This window comes from Lygodium microphyllum, chromosome 7, assembly GCF_053477565.2.
Source record: "Lygodium microphyllum isolate KBCC chromosome 7, Lygodium_microphyllum_v1.1.10, whole genome shotgun sequence".
Classification (NCBI taxonomy): Eukaryota; Viridiplantae; Streptophyta; class Polypodiopsida; order Schizaeales; family Lygodiaceae; genus Lygodium; species Lygodium microphyllum.
In genome coordinates this window covers 147,888,595-147,896,794 of record NC_141141.1, presented here as the reverse complement: position 1 = coordinate 147,896,794, position 8,200 = coordinate 147,888,595, and positions in this window count along the sequence as shown.

Genomic DNA, 8,200 nt, shown 5'->3' with positions numbered 1-8,200 from the left:
ATAAGGGCAGATGAGTGTGAATAGACCTAGGGGTAGGGGAAACCCTAACCCTAGCTTGGCAAAGGCTATATAAACAACCTATGGGTCACTATCAAGTGTGGGAGAGTGTATCCAAGTTGTACTCTAAGCAACTTAGTAAGCAAGATTTCATTCTTGTACTTTGAGCTCTCTTCTCCCTCTTGTGCACACATTCCAATGCTACAACTCTGGTTTTCAACATGGTATCAGAGCCATCTGTGATCTCCTCAGCTTCCCTCAGCCTCAGCTATCACTAAGTGCACATGAGCCTTTACCTCCTTCATCTTATTCTTCTTTCCTCCATAGCTGCCTGCAACCTACCTCCATTGGAGAACTTGGGGAGGACAAAGGAGGCCATATCAGCCCATGCTTTCTTCTAGAGATCTCTTCCCCACATCAGGGTGCAGCTACTCGTCAGGTCTACCCCCGATGTTGTCCACATGTGAGGCTGGCATTGCGTGATTCCCAGAAACAGGCGTAGTTTCTGACAGTGCAAAATTCGTGCTGTTGTACATGCAGCAAGCGACGTGATCCTAGCAGCTATCTTAGGGCTTTGATAGCCCCCCTAGTGGGCTATCCTCATCTACAAGGGTTCCTGGAAATTCCTCTCACAAAGAGAGATCTCTGCCAAACCCTAAATGTGTTTTTTGAGGCAACCATAGCCAATAAGCTCCAATATTGACATTTTGTCATTTTTTCACTCTGAGCTTCATTAACAGTGATTCTAATCACTGAAGCAGAGTCTCTGAAGCCTATTCTAGGTTCTAAAGCTCTTGGGTATGCTTAATGGACATCACTAAGCATTGGGAAACTGACTTCCAATCGGGTTCCATTCAAGCACTTCATTAAGCTTGACAATAGTGTTTTCTAAACACTAATAATGAATCATCAGGTTATTTGCTTGCTGGGCATTCACTAAAATCCAGTGAGTTTTTTATTCCTCTTCATATATTGTTGTAAGGTTATGTGTACAATTAACACATAGACCATCATACACTAAGAAGTGTATTGCATACCGTGAGTGACTTTGTTTCAAGTACACTGGTCAAAGAAATCAAAAGCATGAGTGTCATTGTACTCTCCTCGGAATCATCAGCAACAAGCATTGAGATCATAGACCAACCTTGTCCAACACAAGCTTCATCCACTAAGCCATACCACAAGGAGGAGCCTGAAGTCCAGTCTAGGTTTACTTCATTAAAACCTAAAAAGACTATTAAACCTCGGAAGAAGTTTGCACATAAGAAAGGACCACCACAGTCATACTTTGAAATATTACATTTATTTGATTTTCAGCCTTTCTCTTCATTGCAACTTTGATTTCAAATTGTATGATTTGCTTCCGCATTCAGTGAAAAGTTTGTAAGGGACTAGACATTGCCCTTGTCCTAACAAGTGGTAAGACCTTCCCAATGACCACAACATATGCTGATGTCTATCCTCAAATTTGAAAGTTTGATGGGGCAAAGATTTCCACCCATGGCAAGTACTCATAAAATACAAAATGATGGAGAGAGCGTATTGGCCTCTCATTCAAGGTAGTAGAGCTGTAAACTCTGCAAATTTAGTTGATATAGAGGATGACCAACGTGTTCAAGCAATCATAATGTTGCACTTAGATGAATCCCTAATTCATCATGTTGATCAACTAAACACTGCTAAAGAAAAATGTGATGAGCTTGAAAAGCTCTATGGAGCCACTGGCAAAAATACTAAAATCTTTCTTAAAATTGAATTCTTTAGCTTGGAATATCGTTCAGGAGAAGATTTGGGAAAATCCATCTCTCATATGAAGGGACTTATGGCACAGCTTGCCTCTGTACAAGCTCCAATACATGAAGAAGATGCTATTGCTATTCTCCTAAAAGCTGTAAAACAGGTGTTTCCAACTCTTGTAACCACTCTCACCAACATTCCAGATCCTACTTTGGCAAGTACCATTCAATCATGTTTGGATGAAGAAAAGAGGAACCACAAAGAAAGCAGCAATAGTCAGGCAACTTCAAATTCCCGTGATCAAGTATTGGTTCATACAGCTCTCACTAGATGTTCTTTCTGTAAGAAAAAAGGACATCTTGTAAACAACTGCTGGAAGAAGTATCCCGAGAAGATGAAATGTAACAAGTGCAAGAAGACAGGGCATATCACTAGTAAATGCCCCAACACTCCTGATATACTCAAAGAATTGGTGGCCAACTATGCCTCCAATCCATCTGAAGATCGACTATTTTGACTATTTAAATCATCTACCTAAAACAACCTTGTAAGCTTGATTTTTAAAGGCATCCCAAAAAGGGGGGAACCTCTTACATGCTTTGTAATCCAATGCCACCCTGGCATTGAGGGGGGGTGTTAGAAGGTAGGCATAGGAACCCACTATAAGCAAGGAAGTATAAGGGCATATGAGTGTGAATAGCCCTAGGGGCAGGGGAAACCCTAACCCTAGCTTGGGAAAGGCTATATAAACAGCCAATGGGTCACTATCAAGTGTGGGAGAGTGTACCCAAGTTGTACTCAAAGCAACTTAGTAAGCAAGATTTCATTCTTGTACTTTGAGCTCTCTTCTCCCTGTTGTGCACACATTCCAATGCTGCAACTTTGGTTTTCAATAACTTTCCTTGAATGTTCTTATGGATCTTTCAAGATCTGCATAGGACTTTTGCCAATGTTGAGCAACTTGGATATCATGTCGGATCAATTTGGATTTGTTGGTCCATCTCTTCAAGCATAGCCTTAGAAGCCTCTACCTTGAGAGTGGGATCTGAGAAGTTTAGAGGTGTATGAAATTCTTGCCCATACAAGCCTTGATCCTACCATGATGGATTCATATCCACTAGCAGTAGTAGGTAATCCAACAACAAAGTCCATACTTATTGACTCCCATTTCATTTGTGGAATGTCCAAGGGTTGTAACTCTCTAGGCATCTTGATCCTTTCCACCTTCACTCTTTGAAAAGTCAAGCATTGAGTTACATACTTTAATACATCCCTTTTTAATCATGAACCAATGACAGCTCTTACGAACTACATTGAGTGTCTTGGCATACCCCGAATGTCCTGCAATGGGGCTGTCATGTGCTTCCCATAAGATCTTGGTCTTCATTTCTAGTCCTTTTGGGACACAAAGGCAATCATTGTAATATAGACAACCATTGCTAGCACGATAATCCTTAATCTTAGACCTTTCTTTGTTGAAGATTTCTCCTTGAAGTACCTTAGCCATGAGTCCTTCATATTCCTTATCTTGAGAAATAGCTTGGCAAGTACATGATTATCAGGTATGGATACAATTCTTAAGCTTCAAACTTCTACAATGCTATTAAGAAAGGATTTTTGGCTTTAGGCATCTGCAAAAACATTGTCCTTCCCTGGATAATATTTGATTTTAAAACCAAATTCTTGCAATATCTCTATCCATCTTCTTTACCTCATGTTTAGGTCAGCTTCTTGGGTGAGGATCCACTTAAGACTTTTATGATCTGTCACTAAAGTGAATTTCTTTCCCAATAGATAGTCTCCATAGTTTCAAGGCATGTATTAAGATGATTAACTCAAGGTCATGAGTGGTATAGTTGGACTCATAGGGTTTCAATTTTCTAGAAGTATAGGCCACTAGTCTTCCTTCTTGTACTAGCATCCCACCGATTGCAAGTCCACTTGCATCAATGATCACCTCAAATGGTTGACCAAAGTCAGGGAGTTTTAATACAGGTGTAGTGGTTACAACTTCTTTAACCTTATCAAAGCTTTCTTGATGCTCATTGGTCCGAAAACACAATCTTAGTGAGTTTGGGAATCTCCCAATTCCCATTTTTTGAATACTAAAAATATGGCACCCGGATAACATGCCCATAAGTTTCTCAAAACCATATGATGTAACCTATTACTGGAAAGCACTTGAAAAATGAAATCTATTGAGCTATAGAGCACTCGATTTGAAGTCATAGTGCTCAAGCTATGATAAATCTAAAGATTTGACCATGCATCCCAAACTTATGGAAAATTCACATATTCCCCAATATGTTGTTCAAATGATTACTATATTTTTCTTCAAAAGATTTGTCAAGGGCTAGCAATGAGGGAATAATCCTTGATGAAGATTTGGTACCATCCTATTAGTCCCAAAAATCCTCGAATTTTTTTTACTATCTTAGGTATTGGCCATTCTAGGATATCTTTCACTTTGGTAGGGTCTACAAAGATTCCATTAGTAGAAACAGTGTATCCAAGATATTCAATCCTGTCAGTAATGAGACATACACATTTACTCATCTTGGCATAGAGCTAATTTTCACGGAGTGTCACTATGGCGATATTTAAGTGACCTTCATGTTTCTCTACTGATTCGGAGTATAGTATATTGTTAAAGAATACTAGCACAAAATCATCTAGATATGGTCAAAAGATGTCTTGCATCAGATGATTGAATGTAGCTGGGGCATTAGTCAATCTGAATGGCATGACTAAAATTCACAATGACCATAACTAGTGCAGAAGGTAGTCTTTGGGATATCTTGTTCCTTGATTTGAATTTGATAGTATCTGGACCTTAGATTAATCTTGGAAAAACCTTGGCTCCATGTAGGTGATCTAAATGTTCATCTATCCTTGGTATGGGATACTTGTTTTTTACTGTAACCTGATTTAGTTCTCTAAAGTCAATGCAAAGCAGCCTAAGTGTTCCGTCCTTCTTTTTCTAGAAGACGACAGGTGTTCCCCAAGTTGAATTACTTGGGTGGATAAATCCTTGCTCTATCAGCTCCCTCAATTGTTCCTTAAGCTCAATAGCTTCATGACTAGACATTTTGTATGGTCATTTTTTGACACTGGTGCGGCTCTAGGAATCAATTCTATTTCATGATCAAGCTCAGGATTTGGAGGTAGTTGAGTTAGTTCTTCTGGAAAGACATCCTCAAAGTTGTTGATCCAAGAAGGTAGAGTGTCTTCATTAGTCTTTTTGACCTTATTCAATCGGATCATGCAGATTGGTTGACCTTTCTTCAATCCTTTCCTGAGTCAACTTGTCTTCGTTAGTTGAACTCTACTTCTTCCAGCTTTCCCATATGCCTTTATGGTTTCTCTTTCCAAGTCTTGAAAGATTATTTCCTCTTCAACACATAGAATCTTGGCTTTTTTCTTCTTGAGCCAATCCATTCCCAGAATGCAATCGTAGCATCTTAGTGGTAGGATTTGAAATTCTGCTCCTGTTATATGGATATCTAACTCAAATTAAAGAGAGTGAGAGATGGGAGAGAGTGTAACTTGATTCTTCTACCCATAAAGTAAAATCTCAACTGCAACTTCCTAAAATGATGTTAAACCCGGTAACTAATCATACCAATATTGGGAGGATCACGATTTAATCATCTCTATCTAGTGTTGGAAAGTTACCCAACTTATCTGGTTCACCTAGCCATAGATGTCCAATCATCAGGATCGAAGCCTCCCACTTTCCTTGATGGGTTTTTTTAGTTTTCTAATTAGAAAAGCATACTATCACACTATTTGGATATATAAAACCATAGTCCTTTTATTACTCTGTTAAACTGGGTTTGTTAAACTTAATCTTTAGCACATAACAAACAATTCAAAAATCAGATACTTTATTTCACCATCACTCTACAGAGTGAAACAAAATCTGTCTTTTTGCAAAAAGACACCATCTAGTCTAGGATAGGACCTTTCAATCCCTCGGGATTGGGTTGTATGTGATCGCACTCCATCCATGGTCAACAGGGAATTTATCAGCTCAGAGCCCCTCTAAGCTTCCTTGAGCCTCTGAAGCCATCCTACATAACAGGGGCACTTATCACTCGGTCCTTTGCCCTCTCAGGTGCTTGAGTGATCAAATATCAAAAACACCTATCTCTCTCAAGAGCATAGGACCCCACCTGCAAGTGAGTTTTTCCACACTTTACAGAGTATAAGGGAGCATTGGGTTGGGGACCCCAATGTCCCGAACCACCACAATTTGCAACTCATCCGATTTTGCAAGCCCGGAATCCATAAGAATCATAATTCATCATTCACAAATCCAAAAGTAGTCATAACCATAAAATATTTTAACTGAGTTGTCAATGCCATATATCGAATCTATCCCTTCCATGAATTTTTGTGTTCCTTTCTAAAAAGCAATTGATATTACTAACATGTTTTTGTGATTTTAAGTACGTTTTAATTGATTGTAATCTATATAATGGACTAGGTTATCCCTCATTAGGAAATTGTAGATTTAATAGCTTCAAAATTAATTCTTCTTTTATGTACTAAACTTGATTATCTCCATTCTGTGATCCATCGTGATTACGATTTATTGTCGTATCCTCGATTTTTTGTGGGACGGCTGGTTCTTTGGTTTGAATGGGTTCGGGATTAACCTCCACTTGGGCTTCAATATCATATTGAGTTCCCTCAACAGCGGCCACTTCTTTGTATTGGGGAGCTCTCTAAGCATGACCTCAATCAGTATCTGGACGTCTCCTGGGAGCCATGGAAGAAGCTCATGGATTCGAGCAGTGCTCCCACGTAGGTGTGGAGAGAGAGAGAGAGAGAGAGAGAGAGAGAGAGAGAGGTTTGGCTAGTTGTAGCAAAGGTTCGTCATGTCAACCAGTAGAGAGACTTCTGCATGGGTCATTGTTGTGTCTTTGTGTGGTCCTGACGCAACGTTCTACCCCTGTTTATATAGTAACTGCAGGGGGTAAAAAGAGAACGTTTGCTTTTTAGCATTTTCTATGATGTCATCAATGATAAAGAGGGAACACTTTCTTTTAGTGTTTTTGACAACATCATTAATGACCTCAGGGAGGGGCTCCATTTTCGTAGCGCAAGGATACCAATTTAATGAATACATAGGCGAGCACCGTACATCTCGTCTTTGGGCGTTGTCACTCCAAGGCTCACGATTAAGGTGGCGACCGAGGCATAGACCTTGGTATACTTGGAAACAGGCTATGAAGGCCTCATTAGCGCCGTTGGCTGTGTGTGAGAAGCTCCCACTAGCTTGTAAGAAACTCTTTTCAGGAGGTTACCCATCCTAGTAGTCTCATCACCCAAGTGCACTTAACTACCAAGTGACTATCCACTAGGCTAGTTCTTTTTGTTGTTCTATACTACAAACATACTCTTAATAAGGTAGTCTTGGGAGGGTCTCCCAAGTCTTTCTTCCTGAACTAGCAGACAATACCTCATTAATGATAACAATTATCTTTATAATGAGAGTCAGTTTCATAATTAGAGTTACTTTTTGAAAATGTGCAACATAAATTAATTTTATTTGGAATGTATACACACATTAAAATATACTAAGGTAATGGGGACATTAGAGTTGTAGAGAGGAAAATTTTGGTGGCCTTGCCACCTCCTAGCACCATGTGGTGCTAAATAATGTTTCATAAAGAAATTACATATTGAATACACAATCATCACCAAGACATGTGTATCATGAGATACTAAAAAACAAGGCTCTTTGATTCAATATTCAAATAAGTACAAGACTAATGATGAAAACTCATAAAACTACATGAAACCATGCAAATGAGAGTCCAAAATAAACATGATATTATATCTATAAATATTGTAAAATGCAAGTTTATACAAAGAATGATAAATATATATAAGGAATGCTACATGGAAGAAGCATGAATGGATCACAAGGCCAAAAAAGGAAATGATGTATGCTCCACCAATCCAAGCACATGCTATAGTAGCTTCTCACCATCAGAAAGCTCGTCCCAATGTAATGGAGTGTCAAACGAACTTTAGAATATAAACAACTAGATATTAATCCATAATACATAATGCATCACAAGAAAACTAATGATTATGAAAAAAAAATCATTGAATTACTCAACTAGCACATGCATATGATCTATCGATGAGTGCAGTGAGACTGTGTCTCTTTGTATATCGAGTCTACAAACCTGTAGGATTGTAGCCTTGTGATGGAGTACTACTAAGAAAATAGAGTAGCGTTGTTAGAAATAAGGGTGTTAGTACAAGTGATATTACAAATAAGAAAGTAATAAAAACCAAAAGAAAACTTACAAAATCCTCCAAATAAGTCTTATGGTCACCACTTCCCAAATAATACACAAATCTTGCCTCCAATTGTGCCCTCATTGCCTCCTACTAGCTGCCACCATCCTCAAGAGTCTATGGCCTCCTCCCTAAGTCTCCACCAATC